The sequence below is a fragment of the Rhinopithecus bieti genome, unplaced genomic scaffold (assembly GCF_001698545.2).
Source record: "Rhinopithecus bieti isolate Rb0 unplaced genomic scaffold, ASM169854v2 scaffold_10401, whole genome shotgun sequence".
NCBI classification, from domain to species: domain Eukaryota; kingdom Metazoa; phylum Chordata; class Mammalia; order Primates; family Cercopithecidae; genus Rhinopithecus; species Rhinopithecus bieti.
In genome coordinates, this window is record NW_016806516.1 from 356,097 (window position 1) to 376,210 (window position 20,114).

Below are 20,114 nucleotides of genomic sequence, written 5' to 3' on the forward strand. Positions count from 1 at the left end.
GTCAAAAGAAGCCTTGGGATCAGTGCCTTGGCTACCACCTATGCTCAGTTAAGACCATGATGTGGAAAACAGGAGGTATGTGAGATGACCACTTGGGTGGGCCTCCAGGTGCACCAGAATCAGCACTGGAGAGGTCTTCCATTAACTAAGGTCTCCAATATATCTCCCCCTTGCCACTTCTTTAAATAGGGGTGCAAAATCTACCCACCCTCCCTTTCCTACCTCCTGGGACTTCATGCTGAAGGCTTCCCTTTTTAGTTCCTTCTAGTCTAGGACTGCATAGAGACTCCCCAGGTCAAATGGTGGTGGTGGAGGGGCTCTTCCTCCCCTCTAGTACCCCAGGTCCTAGGCTTGGGCCTTGCTCTTCCTGAGCAGAGGCCTTTCTCCTGCTGCCTTGGTCCGAGTGTGGTGCTTTTGCACCTTTTGTCCCTCCCCAGAGCATCATCACCCACAGACACTTTATACACATCTGAAGATGTTTCTGGGAAAGAGGACTGGGAGGATATAATCCAGAATTCCAGCCTTTGGTTTTTCTGTTTAAAGCAAGGTCCTTGTCTCTGACTGTGGTTGCTGAGAGGCATGAGTAAATGCCACGGGCTCAAACAAAGAAAACAAAGCAAACTCTTGGTTATTTTTAGTTTGAATTAGTATCTGGTAGAACTGGTCAACAAATCAAAGTGTCTAACCAGAAGCCAAAAGTGAACCAAAGATATATGTCTTTTAAGAATCTCCATGTGTTTTTATTTGCCATTATTTAAAAGTTGGCACATCTGACAACATGCTAGGAGAAGTCACTGGATTTCAATGTCTGACATTTCTTTTATACAGGACATGACGTCTGGAGGCTCTATCATACCCTATATTCTCCCAACACTGGGGCTGGATATCTTTTTCATTACATGTTTTACTTTCTTATATAAATCTTAAAAATTATATTTGACAACACTTGGTATATAATAGATAGTCCAAGTGGGCTACATGTTTCGAGAAAAATTGGAGTAAGTGTTTTCTCAATGGGACTGTAGAATATTCCTACCTGTTTAATGTGCAGAGTGTATCTTTATTGAAAATATGTCATTGTGAAGAACAAATTTATGGTAAAAATGCTAACTGCACTTCAGAAAAGATATATGATAAAAACTTCAATGAAATTGAACAAATAATCAATATTACAACAGTGTTTATTTTAGAATACAAATGAAACAATGACAATACTGTGAAATAAAATTATTTAATAATTGAAAACATAAACTCGACACCATATTTTTAGGTGGGAAATTTAAGAAATGTTGTCTAGTTAGCAATGTAAAAATCCTTCACAACAAAGAATTATGTGTCCCAAATATAAAGAAACAATTCCAAAAATAATCTAACAACTATTATTGGGGCACTTAGTTTTGCTTTTACAGATGAACTTAGAGAAGTTAAGGAAAAAAGACAAACTTTTTTGATGCCTCCCATTTCAGTACTTCTTGTTATCTACTTTTACTAATAGCGTCAGTAAGTATACTATGTGTGTAATAGTTTGCTAGGGCTGCTCTAACAAAGTACTTCAAATTGAATGGCTTAAAAAACAGAAGTTTACTGTACCACAGTTCTGGAGGCCAAAAGTTTGAAAGTCAGCAGGGCCATACTTACTCTGAAGGCACTAGGGAGGGGTCTGTTTCAAATCTGTCTCCTAACTTCTGGTAGTTCCTTGGCTTGTGACAGCCTAACTCCAATCTTCACATGGTGTTCTCTTTGTATGTTTTTCTGTGTCCAAATTTCTCTTCATAAGGTCACCGGTCGTATTGAATTTGGGTCCTCTCCTACTCCAGTATGACCTCATCTCAAATTAACTGGTTATTTCAGCTGTGACCCTATTTCTAAACAAGGACTAATTCTAAGATACTAGTGGCTAGAACTTCAACATATAAATAAGGACTAATTCTAAGATACTAGTGGCTAGAACTTCAACATATAAACCAACTGGTAACAATGTGATTGAAGAACATTTTGATCTAATGACTCTCACGAGTATAACAAAATAAACCATTTATTTTTATGTGTTAAGAAATGCGTTGAGAAGTCAATGTAGGCCAGTCAAAATTAAGAAGCACAACTACAACAGATAGTTACTTGTTATTGGTTGCTATTGTGGTTGGTCTGGTTATTACGATTAAATTCATGGTGATATATTTTGAATACAGGTGTCTTTATTACAGTGTTCACCAGGTATCAGTTTTGGGGGTTAGATATTAAAAATGGAATAAGTAATGGGCACATGGTCATTATCATCATGGACCAAATAGTCTTCTATGATGTAAGTCACAGTGAGTTCAAGCCTTTGCTTCGAGAAGGAAGTAGTCTGGTGTAGTCTTGGAAGGTGTGATGACAGTGTTGGCATGGTACAACAAAATATGCTTTTATATGATGAAAGACACCAACCTGTTAATACCATTTGAGAGAAAATCCACGTCTCAGCTCACTAGAAAAAACTGGATCAAAAACTTGGCTTTTTTTATTGGCATTATAATTCATCTGAATAAACACTTTGAATAATTCTCTGCAAATGCATTCAAAAGTAGTTACACAAATATGTACTTTAATTCATTTGGAAAGGAATAGCATGTCCAAATTTCTATACTGAAACCAGATTCCAGAAATGAGAGTGATGGCCTGAATTACTTTCCAAACATCGAAGCTTTGAATAAGGAACTCCTATCTCTCTCTATGTATATAATATATAATTTTTAACTTCTATTTTAAATACTATGAACATGGACTGACACTTTTCAATTTGCCTTTATGGTTAAAGGATACCAGGATCAGTTGTATATCAAAGTTAAATATAAGCCATGACAGGAATATTTATTCCTTTTAAATGTTATAGTTTTTATTTTGAAATGAAAATACAATATTCAATTAAAACAATTTATACACTATGATACACATTTATATAATAGTTTAATTAAACTAAGATTTGTTTATATTGCCAGCAGTTGTTTTTCTTACCCATGGTGCATTTCAGTTATTTTGTACAGTAGACCTTTTCCATATATTATGGAATATATTAAAGCACAAGACTATTCCTCAGTTTCAACTTAAATTGTGTACCAGACTACAATTAACTGATTATATCAGATAATATTATATAGTAAATTGTGACTATAAAGGTAAAATAATTATAAGCATTTTAGATGTTTTAACATATTTGAAAGAATATTCATTGTAAGAACTTACCAGTTTTTGCCATATTAAAAAGCATTCATTCATTCCACATTACCAGGTACTGTTCTTGTTATATACTAAAGTACTGCCATCTTACCAACAAGGAAGTCAAGATTTGAGGTTCCTTTCTAGGACTACACAGTAAATGATGGACCCAGGATTCCAAAGCCTGTGCTTTCTGATATACCACGTTGTCTATGTACTTCAATGAGTATATTACTTGTATGCACATTTGTATTTTCAAGTCTGTTTTGGACCATGGAATACTATGCAGCCATAAAAAGAATGAAATAATGTCCGTTGCAGTAAAATGGATGCAACTGGAAGCCATTATCCTAAGCAAATTAACTTGGGAACAGAAAACTACCATGTGTTCTCATTTAAAAGTGTGTGCTAAACAGGGGGTACTCATGGACATAAAGATGGCAACAGTAGAAACTGGTGACTACTAAGTGGGGAGGTGGGAGGGAGACAAGGGTTGAAAAATTAACTATTGGATACAATGCTCAGTACCTGGGTACTGAGTTCAGATGGGATCGTTCATACCCAAAGCCTCAGCATCATACAATATATCCAGGTAAAAAACCTGCACTTTACTCCCTAATCTAAAATAAAAGTTGGAAAAATAAAAATAAAATATTAAAGCAATATTTCTTGTTTTTTATGTATATTATAAAGTTTTGGGAAACAAAAATATTTATGTTGCTGGAGGAGTGACTTGTCAAATTCTTATAACAGTTTACTACGCCGTTTAAAAGCATAAGAGAATTGGTTTGGAGTCATCCTGTCTTTGTGACCTGAGGAGAGTCCAACTCTCTAAGCCTTGGTTTCTTCTTAAGTTAAAATGAGCTTAGTCATGGAGTTGTTGTGAAGATTATCTGAGATAACGCATGTTAAAGGAGCCATTTAATAACACCTAAACATTTTTAATAAATGATCCCTGTTACAAATTGTCTGTTATATGTGCTGTAAATATATTCTCTCATTCTGTCTTTTTGTTTTCACTTTCTTAATGGTCTTTTTTTGGTAAACAACAGCCTCTTAATTTTTTAAAAAGATATTTTGAGTATAAAACATATAGAGGGGATGGGCATGGTTGCTCACACCTGTAATCCCAGGTGAGGCCAAAGTGGGAGGATCGATTGAGGCCAGGAGTTCAAAATAGCCCGGGCAAACATAGTGAAACCTAGTCTCTACAAAACAATTACAAAGCTGTAGGGCATGGTGGTGTGCGTCTGTAGTCTCAGCTATTCTACTTGGGAGGCTGAGAAGGGAGGATCACTTCAGCCCAGGAATTGGAGGCTGCAGTGAGCTATTGTGCCATTGCACTCCAACCTGGGCAACAGAGCAAGAACTAGTGTCAAATAATTCATACCAAGAAAAGAACACATACCAGAACTTTACAGAAACAAAGAGTTTTCTTAAAAGGAACTCACCGTGTAACTTGCATTTAGATCTAAAAATAGAATATAATCAGCACCTCAAAGTCTCCCTCATTCCACTTTTTCTTTTTTAGACGGAGCCTTGCTCACTGCAACCTCCACCTCCTAGGTTCAAGCGATTCTCCTGTCTCAGCCTCCCGAGTAGCTGGGACTATAGGCATGCACCACCACGCCCAGCTAATTTTTGTATTTTCAGTAGAGACGGGGATTCACCATGTTGGCCAGGCTGGGCTCAAACTCCTGACCTCGTGATCTGCCTGCCTCAGCCTCCCAAAGTCCTGGGATTACAGGCTTGAACGCGGACCCCTCATTCCACTTCTTGCTCTCACTGCCCTCAAAAGATAATCATTATCCTGAATCCTAACATCATAAAACAGTTTTATCTGATTTTAAACTTCATGTAAATGACATCATAATATAGGTACTTATTTTCTGCCTGTATTCTTTCACTCAATATTTTTGTGTTTCAAACATTTTGATGCATGTACTTGTAATTTATTCAGTTTTATTGCTTGATTATTCACTTTGTTACTTTTATTCATTTTTATTTTATAAACATTTATGTTAATATTATATTTTCTACCCCCTATATTGTCAAATAACATTTAGGTTGTTTCCAGGTTAGAACTAATATATATAGTGCTGCTATGAACTTTCTTATACATGTCTGTTGGAGAAATAATGTGTGAATCTCTCTGGGGCATATACCTGTGAGTGGAATTGCCAGTTCACAATGTATGACTATATTCAATTTTATTAGATATTGCTAAACTATTTTCCAAAGTGGTTGTACCAATTTACAATCCTCAAAACAGTTTGTGTATGTTCCAGTTGCTCCTGATTCTTCATTAATATTTGGTAATATTTATGTTTTTTATTTTAGTTGTTTGTGTTAGTATGTACTTGTGTTTATTTGTGTTATTAATGTGCAATTCTTTGATATTACATGAAGTTGATCACCTTCTCCTTTATATTGCCTGTGTGTGTGTGTGTGTGTGTGTGTGTGGTGGTTAAGGTCCTCAAAAGTTCCCTCATACCTTGTTCCAGTTGATTCCTCCCTAGCTCTCTTAGAGGTAACCATTCTGATTTTTATCTCCATAGGTTACTTTTATAAATTCTTAACCTTGCTCTAAAAAGAATCATATGATATATATATTTGACTTATTTGGTTCAGCATAAGACTCTTGCAATTCTTTCATGTTGATATTAATGAGAAATGTGTTCTTTTTTATTGGTGAGGAGTATTTTAGTATGTCCATTATTTGTTTACCTATCACTTGTTACCATTATTTATCTATTCACCTATTGATTATAAATTTGTGTTGTTCCCAATTTGTGGCCATTATGTTTACAACAATTTCTTTGTAGGAGTTCTTTATTGTATCTAGATTAACTCTGTCCAATAGATCTTTATATGTTGTCCAATATGGTGGCCACTAGTCACACATGATTATTCAGCACTGGAGATGAGGGTAGTATGACTGAGGAACTAAATTTTTAATTTTATTTAATTTTAATTTATTTAAATTTTAATATAAATTGGTACATTGCTAGTGGCTACAGGGACAATACATGTCTAGGTTGACATCTTTTTTTCTAATATGTGTAATGTAAAAGATTTTCTCCTAGTTAGTGGCTTGTTTTTTTAATTTAACAGTGTCTTTTTATGGATAGAGTTTTAATTTTGGAAAACTCTGGCATTAATATTTGATAATTTTCTATTTGTTGCTACGCTATGGTTGTTAAATTTAGTTCTTTATATTGACCCTTTTTCTGGGAGCTACTGCTGAATTCACCTATTTATCTAGTAGATTTTGGTTTTGTTTTGCTTTTAAGCATTCTTTCAGATTTTCTGTATATACAATCATGTCACCTACAAATAGATTTAAATCATGGTAGAAAATGTTACTACTCAGGTCTCATCAGGACCTATTGAAATCAAGCAAATATATAATGTAATAAAAGCATTAAAAAGAGAACATATATTTCCCTAATTCATTTACAAGTAGAGTTTGAATTCTGATTTTTAAAATTTACTTGAAAGGGCATCAAACCATTTCATGAAATCCTTTGTGTGCCATCTAATAGCTGTTTTGTGTCAGTTCTTTAAGTCTCTCCCAGTAATAGGTCTCAAAGACACAATACAGAAATGTGCTGAGTTTGTAGAGTCTCAGTCTAAGCCCAAAAGTATGCTCCAAGTGAATGAAGACCCTTGACATGAGAAGATTATATGAGAATATAATAAAAGAGCTGTAGCTAGGGCATTTACAAGAGCTAGACTGACACGTTAAATCTCTTGAGGCCCTGAGGAGAAGTGAGAGTATCAGTTAACTATCATTCTGGGTTACAGCTTTCTCTCATATAAAGAACATTATTAAAAGGATATAAGGTTAACAGGTAAATTGGTTTAAATAATTAAGGCTAATATCTCTGAATAATTAATTGCAAAATAATGGTACAGATTTCTAGTTTTACAGAACGCAAATCAATTCTATTTGTATAGCCTTATATCTGTGAACTCTAAACTTTAAAAGCTGGTAATCCGAGAAATGAATATTTTAAGTTTCTTCTTCATATTAAATAAATGCCTACATATGCTTATAGTATAAGCTGTAGGGCAGAAACTGAATCCTTTTCCACTTAAACATTATAGCGGATGCCTCTAGAAAGACCATAAAAATGGCTAAAATATATGATGCTGTAATGTCCAGTATTAAGTTGCTGCTGATGCTTCATGTAGTAAACAATGAAGAATAAGATGTGTAGCTTTTGAAGTGACAAGAGCTATATGTAGCCACTGGAGTACTATTTAGAAAATATCTGTTCCATGTAGTACGATATGTTGGTGTGTCCCATATATTTTGTTTGAAAGAGTATCAGTGTGGGTAGAGTCTGTGAAAAGAGTGGGAAAGTGGGGCTGGATCTAGCTGGTGAGGAGACAAAAAAAGGCTTTATAGACAATGATGAGGAGAGTGGGCCTTATTCTACATATAAAGAGAAGCAAAAAAAAAAAAAAAAAAAAAAATGATTTTATTGGTGGAATAACATGACCGAATTGGATTTGGAGGATTCATCTTTCTGCAATACAGAATCAATAATGCAGAGTGGACAAGAAAAGAGGAATTAAGTTTTAATACAGGGCTGCTGAATTTAACCCTTTGAAAAATGCACGACAAACTAGTAGAACTAAATTTATTGAGCAAGAGAAAAATCTAATAAAATGCCTGTGGGTTATAAAACTGCAATAATTGCTTAAAGCTAGTTTTACCTATAAAATCACTGGTTAAGCTACTGGGACTAATTCACTGGAAACTCCTATGGGTGGTGTCCAACTTTAAGAGTATTAAAATTAGGAATGATTAAGCCCAATTGAGTTGCTAAATTAATAGCAGTCTAGTGAGATCCGTAGTAGTAAAATCTTCATCAGGTTAAAAAAATATTAAAGTTCAAAGGACAATGAAGTTTTGGCAATTGGTTATTTTAGAATATTAAAGTGGAAGTCTGGGTCCTCCAAATGTATTTTATTAAGGTATTTTCATTCTGAATTAATGTTGATTATCATTAATTATGTTAACACACCACTTTCCAAACTTTATGTGCTTTATATCATAGTTTTCATATATTATAGTTTCAAAACATTTAAGCAAAATTCCCACCATCTTTAGTACTACATCATGCAAAGGTAACAGATTCTGTTTTTGTCTCCTAATACTTTTATACCTTTGAATGGCACATTTAAACCCTCCATGCCACCATATCTGAATTTCTAGAATGGAGTATTTACTCTGGGGAGTATGATTAGGGTAAAAACAAGAGAGAGATTTTACTTTTACTTTACAACTTTCAGAATTGCTCGAACAACATAGCAAATATAGCAAACCCCAGCAATATTAAAAATTTAGAATGATAATCATGTGATTTTTTTCCATGGGTTTCCATTAATCATTTGTCCCCTTTCTCAAATAGGAGTGGGCTAAATTTTTTAACTATTAGATGTGGGAAATAAGTACATAGAAAGTGACTCCAGATGGGAAAACAGCAGGCAGCCCCTTTTTGGGAAGGAAGAAGAAAATGGCAGTTCTCCTTAACCCTCATATTCCCTTGGATCAAACTCCAGGGATGTAGAAAATGTACACATACTAGCCATAAGATTTTTAAAAATGATGTTCACTGTGCTAGAAATCACAGAGCCACAGGACTTCATTTGTCTCCATGTCTTGAATTAAAATGCACAACTGCTATGTAGTGCAAAGTTGGATTTTGGATCAGGACAGAAATAGTAGGCCCAGGTTGACCCTACAAACACCTAGCTGGTTAGTTGTGTTGACTCATTTTGTTAAACTTGAAATAAAGCAAGTCTGTATATTATACAATTGAGATTTTTGGACTACATTTAACACATTATTGTTGCGGTTTCCTTTAATTATATAACAACCTTTTGTTCAAATGAAGAAATTGGACAAGATGCTGTCTACATTTCTTTCCATTGTTAACCCATTTCTGGTTTACTGTGTAATCTGTGCCTAGATTTTCATTCCTGGCCTATAATAGTTTGGTTTTTGGTTTTCTTCATATCCCAAGCATGTTAAAAACAGCTAAATTTTATATGAGCTGTCAGATAATCTTTTTTGACTGGCTAATGCAATTTATTCAATATTTTTAGAAGCTGCTTATAAACAGATATTCTTTATATGAATATTTGATCTATGTTGCATGTATACTCGTATAAGCCAATAATTACTTGATGACATTAGAAAGTCATCTAACTACCATCATTCTCATTCCATATGCACAAAGTAACTTGATTACAATTTGACTTTGCTAATAGATACAAAAAGTTCATTGGCAGCAATGATGAAAATCCAATTGACTAATATGGTAGATATTATGGCCACTCAGCAAAATTTCTTTCTGGTTACAGAAAGAATTGTACTTCTCTGCCTCCTTTGATGTTACAAATGGTCATGTGGCTTACTTTGGCCAGTTAAATTTGAGTTGAAGTGATACATGATTTGCATTTAGCTAAGGCAATTGGGAAAAGCATGTGTTGATATGGAAGGTGCCATAAGTTTAGAGTGGCCTGGAATGCTAGATGTTGACTTGGAGAGATACCTGGACCATGTTGAAATTTATGTGAGAAATGAACTCTTATGATATGCCACTGAGATTTTGGGTTCTGATTACAGCATACAGTAGCATATCCTGACTCATGCACTTGCAACATTTTTGATAATATTTTAACACTATCCATTAATAGAATATTATGTTTTTTTTATTTTTAAAAATGAGACCTCATGTCAGGGGTTGGGGGGAATGGGAGGGAGGACATTAAGACAAATACCTAATGCATGCAGGGCTTAAAATCTAGATGACGCATTGATAGGTGCAGCAAACCACCATGGCACATGTATACCTATGTAACAAACCTGCACGTTCAGTCCATGTATCCCAGAACTTAAAGTAAAATTTTAAAAAATGAGGCCCCAGAATTAACGTGGGATTGTGTTACACAATATACTTCTATATATTTTATATATGCTTTATATGAAATGTATAAAATTATATTGATTCAGAGAATTTTTGGGGTTATCTTCACCTAAATTTTATAATATTTAGTATTCATTTCATTCAGTATATTTTTATTGCCTTGTTCTCATATTTCTATTAAGTACAATTCTCATATTAATATAGCTTTTTTCAAACCAAAGTAACTACTTCTCACAGGCAATTACTGTATTCTTTTGCAGCAACATACCTATAAAACTAAAGATGGGAAACATGATGTTATCTCAGTGTTTTCTTTTCAGTAATGAAGCTTTCCCCAGAGTTTTACTCTTGAGCTTTTGACACTAAACCCAGAAACTGAGCGCTATAGCAAATTCTCAGTAAGATCATTATCCTACATATAAAGCTACACAGCATTATTACTTTAATACAAACACATATGCTTTTTAGTACTTTCTATCTAGATGGCTTAAGTACCCATATATTGCATGCCTCCTAATTGCACTTTAATATTAAATCCCTACATGGAAATAATTCACAAAATAATGTTAAAATATGAAGCCTGTGCACATATGGTATCAGGGCTCTATCTCAGACATTATATTATTGGGCTTAGTCATAGTACGTGAAGGAAGACAGAACCTGAGAAAATTAAAATTTGTATACATTGGAATAGGGGAATTGTGTAAAATATAATTAGAAAATATCTAGAAAATATGGGGTTCAACACTTTTGTGCCCTTGGGGACTTTGGAAATAGAGCAAAAAAAAAAAAAAATTGAACATGGAATATTTGTGAGATTTCACACATTTAGAAGTTTTACATAAAATTAGTGATTCCTTCTTTTCCTTCTGAGTAGAAAGATGATTAAAATCTGGCTTCCATCTTAACATGATCATCAAACCGAAGACATGAGAATGTTCCTATTGATTTGAAAAAATTTTTATTTGTAAAGAGAATCAGGGATGGCTATTGAGGGTCAGGGGCGAAAACTCATTTCCCACCTTCCCAGATCTCCTCAGGTCAATGAATGTCTGAGGGCCTAAGTGAAGTATCTTGTAGTGACAGGGACATAGAAACTCTCTATAGCTGAAAGGCTTTGTGAAAAGATGGAGTCAGAGAGGCTAAGGTAGGATGAGGGATGAATGCTTGGGTTTGGCTGAGGAAGTCTGTATGAGGCCTTCTTATCAGAGCTCTGGGTACCACTGGAATTGAGGGAGGTAACACAATAGAGAATGGGGTTAGGGTGGGCTAGTTAGGGCAGCACAAACCCACCTCAATTGTTCACAATACTTCACCAGATTTAGCAAAAATGTTCAGAGGCAGACACAGGAGTCACAGCAAAGGAGAAAGAAGAGGAAACAAAAGGAATCAGTGACAAATGAGAGGGTAATGTGAACACATATCATCCCATTTAGAGCATTCTATGTGGGAGAGCTGGAAGGAAAGGGATGTATGGTTTACTTGTCCATTATTTCAGCACATATCTATAGAGCCTATTAATGTGGTTTGGAGTAATAGTTAAGAATTTTGGCTCTGAAGCCAGGTTGCCTGGTTTGATATCCCTGAACCACTAACCAGCTGTGGGGCCTTGGGGCGAGTTAATTAAATTTTCTCTGCATCAATCCCCTTGTCTATTAAATGATGATAATAAAGTGGTACCTATCCCCTAGGTTGGTGTGATTATTAAATAACATCAACACACTGTTGGGTATATAATAAGTAGTATGTGCTGCAGGTACTCATACTACTTTTATTATAAAGGCCACTTCTCCAGAAGGAAGTAAAACATGAAATGGGTAGATATACACCCTAAAGGGTGTATACAGATCTATTTTTATCACGTGGATGCTATGAATATCAATATTGATCATGTTTCTATTTTGATTTTGAGTTTGGGAATCTCAGGGAATATTTATTGGAATTGATACAACATATTCTTAATACAATTACTAATTTTAAATTATAATTCTTATATTTCTTCACTGCATTCTTCACTGATATACTCTTCCTGTTAGATAATTCATTTCTTTAAGCTTCTTCAAAGAATTTTTAGGGAATAAGGTCATATTGATTTTGGCTGGTATATAAAGTTGGTAGTGAAACATACAGTGAAAACATACTTAGGTATTAGAGACAGAACTTGAGAAAATTAAAAAGCTTTGCCAATCAAACAAAAGAAACAAATACAATGGGGTTACATGCTAGTGAAAATATCTGAAGAGCAGGTGGTCATAATGATTTTGGAAAATTATTCTGGCATTATATGTAAGAAGTAGAAAGGGCAAGGGACTGGAAGCAGAGAGACCAGTTAGGATGTAAAAGACTGGGTCTGAAGTAACAAAAGACTAGTTTATGGAAGTTTTATAAGAGTAAGGAGAAGGTGGTAAATATGATGAGATGAAACTGATAGGAGTTGGGAAAAATGATTGAATAGTTGAGACAAGGAAATGAGGGTGGTCAAACATTAGATAGAATACATTTTCCAGTAACAAAGACAAGCAGGCATTTTTGGAGAGCTTACTAAAGGCACATCAATGCATTCTCAGCTATGCAGATAATTCTGATTTTAAACTTCATAGTTTGAGCAATTACAGAGATGAAAAGAGTTCTATGAAATTAATAATAAGGTCCTTAGTATTACCATATGAGTTCCTCATCTTATGCCTGTGTGAAAACCCAAAAAGTGGGGAGAATTTGAAGAACATAGGAGAAATCCCCCTGAGGTCTGACAGACAATATTCATACCCAGTTGCACTAAACTCATATATTTTTGTGTTAGTTTTGTGTCAAAGAGGACTAATAGGACTGGTTTTCAAGCCTCTTTTAGATCTCAGTGGGGTTTCTGCATCTATTCCTCGAGACCTTGAAGTGGGACTAGGTTAGGGCAGAACAGGTAGGGCTCTGGATTGCTCATTGCCTCTGTAGAGCTAAGCCATTCATCTGTTTTATTTTGAAGGGTCTCCATTGTAAGTTTCTATTTGAAGAAATAGTCTCCTGACTAAAGAATAAGAAATGATGGCTTTTTGGTATCTGTAATTCTTGTGTACAATTATGTTAATGTTAACTACACAGCAATAATCCTTCTCCTAGCATGAGTTATTTAGTTTTATAGAAATTTCTGACTCAAATAACTTCATTTGGATATTGATTTGAATGGTATTTGGATTTGATGGTGTGTGGGGACAATTGGATTCAAGCTTCCAGAGACCAAAGCAAATGGAAAAGTAAGAGGTCTCATCAAGCCTCCAAATTCCCCAGGCTTCTGCTTTGGTGAGTTACCTATCATGCTCTGGGCAAGGTCAATTGGCCCATGGCATTTCCATAGACTTGACTGTTCTGGAAGCATCTGAGGCACATCTTTATTCTCTCAGGTCTCACGCCAGTATATCTTGAAGTACATCATTACTTCATTACAGTTTCTGGAAACATTGCAATGGGAAAATTCAGGAATAAGAGGCATTTTCCTTTGACATTGAGATGGTCAGTCCTGAGAAAGGTTTTGTCAAGGAAAAACGTTCCGTGGTTGTGAAAAAGATGTAGAGTATAGAGACTGGTGTAACACTTCAGCAGATACAATTTTATAGTTTCTAATAAATACCTGAATGACTTTGAGATAAGAGATTAAAAGAAGTGATGTTCTATATTAGTTATCTATTGCTACATAACAAATTACTCTAACATTTAGTGGCTTAAAACACAATACTTTTAGAGGTCAGGAGATCGAGACCATCCTGGCTAACATGGTGAAACCCCGTCCCTACTAAAAATACAAAAAATTAGCCAGGCGAGGTGGCGGGCGCCTGTAGTCCCAGCTACTCAGGAGGCTGAGGCAGGAGAGTGGAGTGAACCCGGGAGGTGGAGCTTGCGGTGAACCGAGATTGCGCCACTGCACTCCAGCCTGGGTGACATAGCGAGACTCCATCTCAAAAAAATATATATATAAATACATATATATATATATTTTTTTTTTCATGTCTTATCTCTCATGGTTTCTGTGGGTCAAAAATATGTATAGGTCATAGTAAAGATGGCTTGTTTCTTTCAGAACATTGTTGGCTTCAGCTGGAAAAGTTGTAATAATCTGAAGACAGATCACTTACATATCTGGTAGTTGATGATGGCTGTCAGCTGAGACCTTAGCTGGAACTGTTGCCTAGAACTCATTAATGTTTTTACCATGTGGTGTGGTTGTCCTCACAATATGATAGCTTGACTACAAAGGCCAGCACTGAGAGAGAAAGAGAGAGAACCATATCACCTTTTATAACCTAGCCCTGAAAGTTATGGAGAGTTACTTCTACCAAATTCTACTTGAGCCAGTTACAAAGATTCCCACAAGTTCAAGAGGAAAGAACATGAACCCCATCCCTTGATGAAAATGTGTTACTACTGTCACATTAAAAGAGTACGTGGGATAAAATATGTATAGGTGCCCCGTCTTGGTTCAATGTAATCTACCACATAAGAGAACTAAAGATAATGATGAGAAATGAAGAGATCATCATTGTGCTTTACCCTGCGGTGCCAATCCAAACTCTCCTCCTACCAGTTCTCAATCAAATGAAAAAGATATACAGAAGTCAGCTTGATCGAGCATAAAGCTGCATTGGAAAATACAGGTCAAAACCTAAATCAAAATGGTTTTTCCATTGAGATGAATTTACCAACCAATTCATAGAGCTTAAAAAAACTTACCCCAGTGAAATTTTCCTCACTCACAGCAATAAGAGCAGAGTATGTGGGAAGAAGAAAAATATGAGAAAGAAAAAATAAATGTACATCTCTAGCCAAGGTACATTTTCTTTATTCTGTGGAATCATCTTCAATTGAGTACACTTGCAATACTGCCAGATACAAAATGGAATCGAGGGCAGGCAGAGTCTTAACAGGTGTTGGTACAAACGTAAAGCTTCAAAGGGGCTTGCTTTTGGCTGCCAAGAGGATTGATGCAGATGTACGCTTTGGCTTGTTTAGACTGAAATGGCCTAAATTCTCTTTCTTGAGAAAAGTTTGTGAATTTATTCCGTGTTAAAACCTACTGTTATCTGACCAGCAAGAAAAGCATTTCTCCCTTAGAAATGGTCTCTTGTCATGAAATATTCAAACAAAAGACGGGCAAGGTTTTGATTTTTAACGATTCTATCAAGCACACTTTGTGCTGTGTTTTGTATTTTTTTGTGTTGTAGTCGTTGCCTTCAAGAGCTAGACCTTCTAATTCATGTCTCTCTTTCTCCTGTCTCACTACTCTGAGTGGCTTTGTGAAGCTCAGGTTTAGGGCTTTTGTTCCTAATAGGACTGTGTCTTTTCCAGTAACATAGGTAAATCACCTGCAGCTGTGAACACTCTTCGCAGAAGGTTAAATTTATTCCACGTTGTAGAGTACGAGCTCATCTCTGTAAATAATTTTATTATGTTCCTTTATAAACATTTTGGTAGAAGAAAATTCTTGGTTTAACTCAATAACATATTATACTTTCCCTGCCCCACGGATTAGATTGATTATGGTGGCATGTGAGATTGATAATACATAGATCTGTGTTATGACAGCCATTGTTTTAGTGCCAAGCGGAAGAGGAATGCTTCCTTAAATGTATCATTGTATAAAATATTGACCTAGAGAACTTCATTATTCAAGCTGGAGAGACAGTCACTACTTAACAGTAATAAACTGTTTCTGTGTTACATTGAGAATACTTCGGGAAATATGAGAGTTGTCAAATCTCTTGAAAATCCTGTCTTTATAGTACACATGACACTAAAGCTATAGCTGTATTTTCTGCTAATAAAAGCAAAGGCACAGACAGATGTGAAGGATATCAGGGTGCACTGACAAGAAACTAAGAAAAATGAATACCTGGTTGAGGAGTCAGAAAGACACAGGCCAATGACCTTGGGAAGCTTTACTCTTTTGAGATATTTTTGTTCTTATAAGGAGAGCAGCATAATGCTGCATTAGTGTAAAAAATACAATAAACCTGAGGCTCTAAACTGAACATATTTTATGAAAAATATCCTGAAGTGTCTCTTAACGAAAAAATCACGTGAGATAACATAAAATAAAAGATGTTGTATGCCAGCCAGAATATTTTCAAAAGACAATTTAGGAGGTTCCAAAATGATATGCAGAAGTGCAAATTTTTTTTAAATGACAGTTTGAACCAAGTTGACATTTCTTCCATTTATTAAAGAAAAATCTTTCAATTAACCTTAACAGTCTCCTCCTCACTATTGTAGCTAATGAAGATATTCCCCTAATTTTAAGAAAACTGGTATATATATATATGTGTGTGTGTGTGTGTGTGTATATATATAAAACAGTTTGCATACCTCTTTCAAATTGGTGTCATAGTAACTTATTTGTCTAGTACCTAAACTACCAAAGTTAAAGAACTGTCAGAAAATTAGCATATAAGAAAAATGCTAATTAATGTTCAGTATGACTACTCATCCTGAAGTGCCTTGTTAATAATTAAAGAATATTAATTTATTTTGTTTTCTTTTCTTCTAAGTTATGAAATTTAGAAGCCTGTGGCAATGCTCAGTTATTCAGAACATCAAATTGAACAGAATACCAATAGATAATTCTATTTTAAAATTGTTTTTGGAAACCCAGAACTGCTGGTTACATTTAACTAAAATTTTATTACCATAAAATTTTATTTAAAAAAGTAATACCTTTAAGTAGCAGTGTAAATTATACATTTATTTTAAAATGGTTATAGAAAACTAACAATGATATTTCAATTTTCAGGTGCTATCTTATTTTCTGAAGTTTGGATATAGTTAGACAAATTTTTTATTTTCCGTTATGTAGTATAATTATTTCACTTTATTATCATTAACATTTTAGAATATAAAGAGGCATAGTTTCACTAGATCACCTTCACTGTCTTCAAAAGCTCTTAAGAAAAATGTGATCATATAAGGAAATTCAGACATAAATACATATTTGTATAGAGAGAAGGAAGGGAAGAGATAGGGAGAAGGACCCATTTTAAAAGGGAGAAATAAGTGACATCATGTTCTAAGGGAGACCAGCAAAGGTAAGATATCAAAACTTGGTTTGGGCTGTTTTTTAACTTTAATATATTAACTGATTAATACATGATACATATGTATCCTGTGTCTTTAGAATTCACTGTAAATTAACTAATAAGAAATGAGGAGCTCCTGTTTGGGGCTCTTGCATAGTTGTGGAATGATCCATTTTAAAGACCTGACTCAGCAGAGCAGTTCTGAGGGCTCCTAAGACACCTTTGCTCATGGCCTCCTCAGTGGTGAGAATAGGCAGGGTGATCTCTTTTTCCTCACACTTTGGAAAGTTGATTAAGTATTTGTATGTCAAGACAGTCTTATAGATTTTATGCCAAGGAAATAAAAAACCACTGAAGTGAAAACAAAGCAAAGAGATCAATTGAAGTATATGCTATTAATAGTTTTTTCCATGCCTCCTAGATGCAAGTAATTAAGAAAAGTATCTACAAATAATCGGAAAACATGAAAGCAAGACTTTCTGGGATAAACAGCCATGTGGTTAGCTATTGATGAGGTATCAAGAGATAATCTGCTTGCAGGGCATAAGAATCTAATGCTCGTCAGTGAAGAAGATGATTGCCTTAAATGATCTTTTGCCTTGGTGTAATTTGACCGTCTTATATAAAGCATGCATTATAGGTCCATATCTTTCCTTTTTTGTGTTATCACACTATCAGTTATATATAAATGATCAAATATTTTTGCTATCAAATAAGACACTAATGTAATTATAAACAAAGTCAATCTGGTGAAGTAAATGAAAGACTTTATGTTGTATTGAATAATGTTCATTTATAGTTGGGAAGTGTTAAACTCCTAACATGGAATATTATACTTGAATTTTGGTTGCTCCAACCAAGCCAAACATTTCTATATAGGGAATACTGTGTTCTATTAGAATAGATTCCAAGCCATACTTCATTTTTAAGCCACCATTCTAGTTTTTAATCTTATGATAAACAGAATGCTGTTTAGTCACCAGACATGCTAATATTGAGTTCCAGGCAGGTGAGAGGTATCCAATAGCAGTGAAGTAAGCAACCTGTGCATTACTGGGATGTTCAAGATGAGATGCCAGCAAATCATAAAACTGGAAGTTTTCCCATTCATCTTCTAGCCAGAAAACAAGCTTCCCTCAACCACCTTTCTACTGAGTTCCTTGATTTAAAATAAAACAGTTAACCCTGGTTCTGGAATTTTTTTTAGCAATGGAAGTATTGCATCTTGAAGTGGTTGCTGGCTATGTATCTTAAAATGCATTGCAGATGATGGAGTAAAAATAAAGCACATTAACAGATATTTTCTCTGTATTCATAGAGGCTAGTTCTAGTGCTCCTGTCTCAGATTTTTTATTTGTTTGCTTTTTGGTTTTAAAGATTATCAGTCAAATAATTTTTTTTTTTTAAGATGGAGTCTTACTCTTGTTGCCCAGGCTGGAGTGTAATGACACGATCTTGGCTCACTGCAACCCCCGCCTCCCAGGTTCACAGGATTCTCCTGCCTCAGCCTCCAGAGTAGCTGGGATTACAGGCGCCAACCACCATGCCTGGCTAATTTTGTACTTTTTAGTAGAGACGGGGTTTCTCCATGTTGGTCAGGCTGGTCCCCAAAAATAAATATTTTAAAAGTCTACCTTATGAAGGTATGTAATTGGATACTTATTCATTTCCAATTCATTCCTGCACTTCCTTGGCACATGTAAACATTAAAAACCGTTCTAGAAAGAGACCTTTGTTAAAGGTAACAAAGACAGGACTTTTTTTTTTTTTTAATTTGTCTCTGCCCATAGGATTCAGAGCCCTATTCTCTCCTCTAGCAACAAAACCTAAGGCCTTGAAGGACATCCGCCTATTCTGAGAACCATGCATACAATGAAACCAAATCACTGTGCCTGAGGGTGAGATGAGAGGAAAGGGAGTGAATAGAGGTAAAGAGATGGATTACTCTTGAGAGAAGTGAGAGAGAGAGAGAGAGAGAGGGAGAGCAGAGAGAGTCCATGAATGCAATTGAGACACTACCCCTAGATCTTTACTTAATGTGACTTTATAGCTTGCAAGTCATAATACAAAGCCATAATTACACATTGTTTTATGTATTCATTTGGTTTTCACACACAGGATTGATATTTTATTAACATCTTTTGGTTATAGACTATACTTTCCAACATTAAGCATGAAGTGCTGAGATTAGATAAATACAATTTTGTTTGGATGAGGGAAGAAATGAAATAGTTTAGAATGTAAAGTTATGAAGTGAGCGTTGTCAGGAAGAGGTGAAAATGCACTAACTCCCTTCTTTTCATCTTTCACTGGATTTCCTTTTCCACGTGAGGTTGAAACTAACAAAGACATGTGCAACCTATTAACCTGTTAAGATGAACTGCACGACATGGTGTTCTTAAATCAGAAATGTGGGGTATAGCATCTGGTACTTCAGAGGCTCAAAAGACTGAAATTGTTACAATTAATACAGGCAAATGTGCAACTCATATACACAAATATTCTCAGATTGGTGTGTAAATGAAAATGCCAATTTACTAATTTGTATTGGTAATCAGCCTGTTATAATGGTAAAACATTGGTGTCCAGTGGACAGGGGATCCTGTTCCAAGAATTGAGGCAACTGAAAAACTTAATTAATAGTGAAAAACATACTCAGCGTATGTGGCACTAGGAGACTATCTGTTTTTACTACAGCTGGCAGCCTAAAGTAGGATTTCCAAACCAGAGTACTTTGGGAGTATGTGTCAGTATGTGGCAAAACCATGAGATAAACATGGTGCATTGCCTTAGAGTGGCAATTTTACTACAAGATTGTATTTATTTTTATTGGGAATAGTTGACATTTAAAGATATTTATATTAAAACAAACACAATTATGCTATAGAATATGCAGAGGAACGCAAAATGCAAGCAGGCA